The sequence below is a fragment of the Lynx rufus genome, unplaced genomic scaffold (assembly GCF_022079265.1).
Source record: "Lynx rufus isolate CCGP_SWC_20201006 ecotype Redwood Valley unplaced genomic scaffold, mLynRuf1.p SCAF_36, whole genome shotgun sequence".
NCBI lineage: Eukaryota > Metazoa > Chordata > Mammalia > Carnivora > Felidae > Lynx > Lynx rufus.
The window spans coordinates 2,453,673-2,462,913 of record NW_025814852.1 but is presented as its reverse complement, the minus strand read 5'-3'; positions in this window follow the sequence as shown (position 1 = coordinate 2,462,913).

The following is a 9,241-nucleotide window of genomic DNA, read 5'->3' as shown; positions in this document are numbered from 1 at the left end:
AGCAGGAGTGGGTGTACTGCTGGGGGGGTGGGGCCAGATGGCACGGGGTGCGTCGCCGGGGGACAGACTTTGCAGAAAAAGGTGCACACGACGGGCCTGCCTCCCTGCCACCAAAGTTCCCAGAGCTATGACGTCCCTTCGCTTTGAGTGGACCCTGCCTGAACTTGAACCCTTCCACACCTGCTGGCCTATAGCACTGTTTCTCCCACACCTGCCACAGGGCCTTTGCACAGATCCATCGGGGCTCACAGCCCTGGTGCTGTCCCCCAAGTCACCCCCATCCTTCTCTGTGCAGAGTGCATTGACTCTAGTCGGGCTGCCACCTCCAGGAAGTGCTCCGTGACTGCCCTGAATTCGGTCCCTCTCCCCCCAGGCACACGACTCGCTCTCACTCTCCCTCCCTCCATTCCTTCGCCCCCCTCGTCCTCTTCCTCCCCTCTCCGGAGACACCGAGAGCCCAACCGCAGGAACACCGGGACGTCACCAGCTGGCACCCAGCTTTTAGTCCTCAGGTGTCTGCAGAGGCGGGCCTCTCGTTGTGAACGCTGCTCCTTCGGAAGGAATGACTGTGTCTGCCTGAAGATGGAACTGAGGGAACATTCCAGCCCTCGCGGGACCCTGGCGGTGGTGCTTTCTGCCCCGGCCAGCCAAACCAGCCAGGGGAAAGACTGCCGGAAGCCGAGCTGTCCAACCAGCCTGATGGCAGGGCCCGGGCGGTGGACGGATGGGGACTGCATGGCGGCTCACTGAAAGCGAAGCTTTTTGCATTCCCGCCTTTATGTAATTTGGCCTTAGCGTCGGTCGGGGCAGCCCCCCCACCAAGGAAAGTACCTGGGGATTTGTCGGTGGGGGACTTGCCCACGACGGGCCCCCCGGGAAAAGAACCGCTGGGGAAAGAAAGAAGAGTCCGCAGGGAAATTACGCAGCCCTACATCCAACCCTCGCCACCCCCTATAAAGACTCCTCTGCCTAAAGGAAGGGCAGCCCCATATATTTCCCAGCCAGGGAGGGGGACAAATGGGTTCGAAATCCCCGCTCTGGCAACAAAGGAATGTATCTATGGATACAAGTGACTCCGACCCCTAGGCCCACTTGGCCCCCAGGAGGCATTCCAGATGACGATTGGACCTGGCGGGTTAAGGTACAGAAGGGTTCGTTAGTTCCTAGGTATACATTGTCTCTCTGGGAGCGCATAAGGCGTGGGTCCCCAGGGCCCTCTGGGCTCCCTCCCGGCACCCCAGACCAAAGCGAATACTTTTGTTCCTTATACAGCAAATGGTTCAAAGGAACAATTAAGAAGTCGTGTCGCTGTAAATGTTCCACTTGAGGTGTTGAGAGCTAGACGACCTTTCGTGAGAATAGCGAAGCAAATGCCTTATAGACAAACGGAGACACATAACGAAAGCAGTATGAAGGAATTAATCAAGAAGCAAAAAGGCAGGAGGGAGCGTTACAAAGAAATAACCATGAGGTGCCTGAATGGGCGATTTCGCAAAGGAACGTTTTTAGAATCAGGGGACGCCGAGAAACATAGCTGAGGCACGCTACAGGGAAATTGCTAGCAAACATAATGCCACGTTTGCCACAATAAAGCGGCCGTCTGACACGCTGCTGTCCTCTGTGTCCCCCACGGGGCCCAGGCACGGGAGGCAGAGTGAAGGATAAAGGGTTGCTGAGCGAACGAGACACGAGTGGGGGTGATGGCACAGGCCCTCCCTCCAGGGCTTGGGGAAAGCCCAGAGAGGTCACAGACACGGAGCGCGAGGGAGAAGTCGGAGTCCAGGGAGGCCCCTCGGCCTGGGGCGGCCGGCAAGCTTCCCGGAGGCTGGGGAGGGTCTCCAGTAGGACCTGGAAGGACCGTGTGCCGGGGGGGCCGGGGGCACCGGGGGGTGTGTGGCTAGCTACGGGACTAGTCCCAGAGGCTCTGGGCAAAGCAGCCCGGCACAGAAGACAGGCGGGCCCAGGCCGGGGTCGGGGGGCTGGGGGTGGAGACCAGGCTCCGAAGGCCTCGCCTGGGAGGGAACGGCCCTCATTCTCCAAATTTCTGTGGAAGCGGGTGCTGGCGCTTGAGATCAGGACACACCCTGGACAGTCCCCTCCGGGATCAGGGCGTGCCCGGCTCTGGGCCAGCCTCCTGGTGGCCTTGGTGCCAACCATCCAGGTGGCTCCGGTCGGAAGACGGGCTGAGCCACGAGCCGCGGTAACCGACTCCGGGGCAGCGAAACCCCGGGGCCCTCACGCCGCGTCTCCCGGGGGCTCAGAGCCCTGGGTTCGAATGCGGCCGGCTCCCGGCTGGGCCTCCTTGGGGAAGCCCTTCCCCACCCAGATCGCCAGAGGGGTTGGACACGACAGCAATGTATCCTCTGGCTGCCTTCAACCCAGCGGTCCGGGCAGGGAGAGGCAGAGAGGCCCGGGGCCAGGAGCCCAGGGACACAGTGCCAGCCCCGGGCAGGCCCTCGGGCAGCTGAGCACACCCCCATTCCTCCCTGGATACGGGGAGATCAACAGTTGCTCAGAGCCGCTCCAAAGGAGGGGAGGCCTGTGTGCCTCTTAGTAAACAGCAGAGTGCTACAGACACACGTTTATTTTTAACAGGATTTAAACGGCGCTCTCTTCCTCCAGCTTGGAACCGGGAGGCAGCGCCCGCGGTCCCCTTGCCTCCGGCACAGCCGATGCAGCCGATCTCGGAAAAGATAATTACCAAGTACCAGGAATCAACAGGAGCTGGAAAGCGGGTCCTCGCCCAGCCGGCCACCAGCTTCGTTCCCTGTCACCCTTGCCAGCCTCGGGGCCAGGGCTGCGACTGTCCTCGGATGCCAGGAGCTGGGAGACGAGGCCGCAGAGAGGTTGGGCAACCCGCCCTTGGGGCCAGGCCAGGCCAGGCCAGACGCTAGGTCAACGACCCCGAAGTGTGCTTCTAGCAAGCACTGCACCGGGGAGGCCGCCAAGGTCAGGGCCATTCCACCGGAGTCAGGAGGAAGGGACACGCAGAGGAGAAATGCATCCAGGGAGGAAAGCGCTGGGCCCCGCGGGGGGGCGGGAGGGACCCGGCCAATCACACGGCCCCTGCCGCGATGTGCGTCCCTTGCATTAATGGATTGTTACAAACGTGCAATTCGACCCGGCATGAGGAAGCGACACTCGGCGGTCCTCCTGCCCCGGCCCGCACCGGGTGAGACACCTGCCCGCCCCAGGTGCCCTCAAGTGCTGAGCCGGGCAGCCCCCGCCTGCGTGCCCTCTGACCCCTGCTCCCGGCCCCGCCTGGCTGCGCTCTGGTGTTGAGGTGCGGTCTGCCCTCCGAAGGCAGGGTGGGTTGGGGGTGTCGCCCGGAGCGTCACCACCACCCTGTCAGGAAATAAACACCGCTCGCTGCTCAGCGCCTGGCTCTCCTCCAAGGCGCTCCGACGGCTGACCTCATTTGGAACCAATCTCGGCGTCTTAATAAGCCCTTTGGCTTTCCGCATCCGTCTGAACTGTCATCTTCGCGTGTAGTCCCCCATTGCCTGTGCCACGTGAGGCCGGCTCCGGCTGGCTCCCCAGTGCCCAGATCGTAGCAAGTGGGGGGCACCCGAGCCCGGTGGGTGGCCTTAAGACACATAGGCCCGACCGGGCCGCTCCCCAGCGGCTGCAGGCTCTGCCCCTTGCGTGGGAGCTCTTGGCGCCAGGAAAATCCAGCAATCTAGCTGAGGGAAGCAGGACACAGGCTGTGAAGGGCGGCCGGGGGCTGCACACAGACCGGGCCCACGTCCAGGGGGCCCGGCTCTGGGCTCCGGGCTCCGGGCTCCTCCGCTGTGGACTGTCGTTCAAGCACGAATGTGCCCGCAACCCGCGACAGGGCAAGTCAAAGCCCCCAGAATCCCACCCTCAAAAATTAACCACTGTGAATGGCTCAGTGCGTCGTATTTCAGAATTCCTTTCACTATTCAAATGTATTTTTAACTTTCGTTCATTATTTATTATTTACGTGTTGGTTACGTTCATCACGTCGCAAAATTTACCGCCTTAACCATTTTTAAGGTCACAGTTCAGGGGCATTAAACATCCACACTGTGGTGCAGCCGTCTCCGGAACTTTCCACCCTCCCAAACTGGAACTCTGCCCCCCCCCCCCCAAAGTAAACACTGACTCCTCTCCCTTCCCCCGGCCCCCGGCACCCACTGTCTACTTTCTGTCTCCGTCTCAGCGGATTCGGCCCCTCTAGGGCCCCCAGGTAAGTGGAGTCATACGGTGTTTGCCCTTTCGTGCCCATCCCCCTCAGCATCATGTCCTCGAGAAGGGTCATCCACGTGGCGGCACGTATCGGGATTGTCTGAATGACATTCCGTGGCGTGGACGGACCCTGTTTTGTTTACCCATCGTCTGCTGGTGGACACTTGGCTGTGCTGAACACCTGCTCAAGTCCCCGCTTTCCGTCCTTTGCGGCTCACGCCAGACGTGGAATTGCTCGATCACAAGGTAATCCTGTGTCCGCGAGGAAGCGCTGGTTTTCACGCGGGTTCCCACGCCCTCGCCCCGGGCCCCCCCATTTCCGTGTTGGACACACACCCACCGTCAGCACACCTGGCCCACCTCAAGCCTCTGACTAGCTCTCGAGTTTTCCATTGTATCCGTGCTCCGATCCGTGTGACCGGCTCTCTGTTGGTAAGGATTGGGGTTGTTGGCTTTTTCATTAAACTGGTAGAGGCAGCGGGGTCCCGATCGCTCGTGCACGCCTGTCCTTTGTACTTGGGCCTGAGATTTTTCAGTACAGATCCCTGCAGGTGGGAGCCTGGGAGGCCGAAGGCAGCTGGGCTCCCTAACTGAAGTCATTCCCAAGGCTCACAAGGTCTTGATCAAGGAAGTCGTCCAGCCACCGGCCGCTCTGCCAGGCACCGAAGACAAAACCGCCTCCCCGAGAACAAATGGTTTCTTACAGGTAAGTAGGTTTCAACCGGGTTGATGGGCCAAATTTGCGCTGGGGCTAGGCAGCCGCCCGCAGGCTACAATCAAATGCATCACATACATAAACACAAATTCAATAAAGCCCAAGGCTCGCCATCTGCTTTTCAAAGAGGAAGCTACCGAAATGAGCAGGTCTCCGTGCCTGGGGGCGTCTGACATTCACGTAGCCAGAAGGGGACAGCGACCTGCCCACCCTGATCCAATTTTCCCGCAGCTGATCGAGTTAGGGAGAGACTCACCCAGTAACGCACTGGGCGGGGGAAGGCGAATTAAAGCCACCAGGACATAGATCTGACGTGAGTGGGAGGCAAGGGGGCCGTGTGAGCTGGAGGGCGCGCGGGGGGGGGGGACATCTTTCGGTGGCGCTTGGTCAGTATCTGGAGCGGAAGGGCTGGCTTTGTGCAGGGTGTCACTACCAAAGGCCTGCGTCGTTCCTGGACAACAGGTCTGCGTCCGAAGTCCCACGGCACCGGGACGGCTGATGTCACGGTATGGTCACCGCTCAGGGCGCTAGGTCCGTTCCGGGGGGCCTGCAGCGTCCCCGGTGTCAGTCTCCCCCGGGGGCTGATGTGGTCGCCCCCTTGGCTGGCACTGACCACAGCTCTGCATGGAGGCCAGTCTTTGGGAACCAAGACCAACGGACCTTAAGGGGCAAAGGAGGTCCAGGGGGGCCAGAGCCTCCGTCAGGCGGGAGATCCGCATCCTTCGCTCAGAGGAAGGCCCTGCGGCTTGAGCGTTTTGGTTATCTTCTGTTGTGCAACCTCAGAATGCCGGGCAGACGCAAATTTTAGTCTCGGTCTGAAAGGCTCATCCGCAGAAAAGAGACGCTGCGTGTGTAGGTTAGCTGGTGCTTGTGCCGGACCGTCCCGGGGGGGCCTCCACTGCCCTGGAGAGGGGTCTGCTGGGCATCCGGGGCGGACACGCGCTTCAGGGGTGTTTTATAACATACCGGGGCCCTCAGCCAAACGGGTAACTAAATATGTCATCCCCCAAATCCTACCAGGTGTCAGAAGAATGTTTTTAAAAGAAAAAAAAAAAGCATAATAAAATTGGCTGTAAATAAGGAGTCTTTTCAGAGCATCAGAATTCTGTAGGAATCACAGAAAAAGACTCAAGGAAACCAAATCGGGGGGGAACCACGTCCCCCAAGATGCCCAGCTTGGGTGGCTGCAGACGTGGCTGGAGGCCACCACCCCCGTCCATCCCGAGCCAGGGAGATAAGGCACAGCGGTGGGGCGGGGCAGTGGTCAGGGTACCCGTCTCCTGCCGCCGTGCACGGCAGAGAGCCCCTGAGTCCCCAGGTCCAAGCGGAGGGTGGTCACCACAGCAGGACGGAGACCAGGACACCACAGAGCTCAGTGAAGCCAGACGCCCCCAGCCCACGGGAGCACTTCTCCGCCCACCGCGCCTGGGTGCGCGGACCTCCCCATCTCCGTCAGAGCCTCAGAAACAGACACAGCCGCGGCGGACAGACAAACGGGGACTTTAGTGCAGAAATAGGCACGCTGCCCACATGACCAGGCATGTGAGACAAAGCAACCCCAGAAAAGAGAGCCGTCATCTCAGAAACAGGAGCCCTGACACCGGGGAGCGCCGCGATCGAGTCAACAGAGGAGCCTTTAAAAGACGTATAATTACCACCTTTAGAGAGATAAGAGGGGTTATCGGATCCGTGAAGCAAGAATGGGCTTTTATATAAAAGAACTAATTAGAGATCTCGGAAATTTAAAATAGATGGGCTGGAAGCGGAGAGGCGACATCTGAAGAGCAAATCAGCACACTGGAAGATGGGGCCAGGGGCCGTGCAAGGGACTCGTCCTAAAGGGCAAAGTCGTGGAAAACACGAGGCAGAAGCTAGGGACCTGGGGACAGCTCCGGACGCCCCTCGGCCATCTGATGGATGTTCCCTCAAGTGGCACAGTGAGGACGGAGGGAAGAGAGTGGCCAGAGAAAGAAAGACCCAGGGCCACAGAAGGACACCCGTCGTTGGCTCCAAGAACTCGCCAGGTGCCGGGCAGAGCAAATGAACCCAGGCCTGTTCCAGTCGCGCGATGGCCCATTTCCAGGTCAGCAGAAGCAGAGCGAAGGTTCCGATGCTCCTGGAGAGAACAGAACGCAGGCGCCAGGAGCAACGGTGAGAATGGGAGGGACACCCCCACCCCCTGTGGAGGGGCGTGAGCCAGGTCCCCGCGCCTTCTCCTAATAGCGGCGCGAGCGGGCACGAGACGCGGGACTCTCCTTCCAAGTTCAGAAAGAAGGCGTTAATTCAGTCTACCATCCCGAACCGGGCATCCTGGTTTGAGAGCAAAGAAAACCCTTCAGATGTTCAAGGACTCGGGGATTCCACCACCACTCCCCTTTCTGAGAGCCTTAACTCGTTACTCAACCGGAGCAAACAAAAATCTTAACCCGAGGAAGAGGAAGACGGGCCGGCAGAAAAGACGGGGACATAAAATCCGATGGGACGCGGAATGAAGCCTGGGCGGTTTCGTTGTCACGAGGCATGGGATCGATTATCGTCTTTGCGTTGGGACAGGTTCAAACACGAGAAAGGCACAGAGAATGGCGTTACAAATGCCCATGTGCTCACCGCTCAGATCTGTGTCTGTTCTCCCACATTTGCTGTGCTTTCGCAAAATAAAGAAATATCACAGGTTCGGGGAAGCCCCCCGGCCTCTCCTCCAGGGAACACGGTTTCTCATCACACGTATAATTGGGTTATGGTAACGGGTACAAAAACATTGATTTGTCCCCCCCCCACAATGTTTATTTTGTCACTGGCCACCTTGTCAAACGCCTAATTGTCTTAACAAATCTTCCCCGGGTTCACTTGGATTTACCGAGTGGAATTTTCCAAGTGTCAGGGAGCAGTCACCCGCTCAGCCTCTTCTGGTTCGATATCTGCGTCTTTTATTTCCGTTTCTGTCCAGCGGACTCGCCAGGCCAGCTGGCCACGGGGGATGCAGCCGCACAGGGACGCTCAGCTTGTCCCCGGGAGGGCTTCTTGTGCTTCCCAATGAGCAGGGCGCCGGCCGAAGACGGGTGTTAAATGCCCTCCGATGGGTCAGCAAGATTCTCCCCATTTCTTTTCAATCAGAAAGAGCCGCTGACTCCAGTCAGCTGCTTTCCCAGCATCCGTTCTGACTCTCCCAAGCTTTCCCTGCCTCTCTGAGAATGCAGAGCTCTGGTTCTCAAACTTTGTGGCCTCAGGATCCCTTTACCCCCCCCCCCCCTAAAATGTACTGAAGGCCCTGAAGAGCCTACATGAAGAATATGATAAAGTTTTACCGCAAGAGAAAAAAAAGGAAAATCTAAATCAATGAAGATAAAAACCAGCCCCCTTGCTGGGAGACGTTAGAATGTTGTAAAGACAGCAGTCTACCATATTGATTCTAATAAACACGTCTCCCATCTTCAAACGTCCCTGAAACAATCAAGGGCGTATCAGAGCTTCAATGGCAGCATCCCTCCACCCCCTCCTGGTAGTCAACACAATAAGGATTTACCTTAAAAAAGATGACGTCTGATTTCATGTATGCTTTTTTCATGATCTTAGCTCATTTATTTTTTTGGACCAACCCTTGGAGCGGTATTGGTGTTCCTGTTACCTCGTTTTCCAGGTGAAGAAGCTAAAGCCCAGAGAAGTCAAGCAACTTGTCCAAGGGCACACAGCCAGGGAGTGCCGGAGCTGGGATTTGAACCCCGGCTGTTTGGTCCTAGCGTCTCTGCTGCTCTGGTCTACTGGTCCAGGGGTTGGGTTTCTTCCAGGTCATCTACAATTCAACCCAGTCTTCGTTAGGGCCCCCAAACGATTCCCGATCTCACAGGTCGATAATACAGGTCATTCAGAAGAGGAGAACACTCAAGGAAATGTTGGCAGCCAGACGAAAGGACACGGAGACGTAGCATGGTTCCCCTGAGCTGTCCAAGTCGCCTCTGTCACACGTTGGTGACCTGATAGGCATGTGGATCGTAGCACAGCAGAAGCTCCCGGAACAGACCCCTGCATATCTGGAACGATGCAATTTTTCACTTGGTTAGGGAGCCAGCGACCACTGGTTATTCGAGTGTCAAAACAAAATAAAAACACAGACAGGTAAACCTGTGGCTCACAGCCACAAAAATCCTAGATGGGTTAAAAATTAAACACAAAATCAAAATGGCACAAATCGTATGGAAAATCTCGTCTGCTTTTTTCTTTTGATTTTTTAACGTTTATTTTTGAGAGCGACAGAGTGAGAGACAACAGGGGAGGGAGAGAGAGAGAGGGAGATGCAGAATCCGAAGCAGGCTCCAGGCT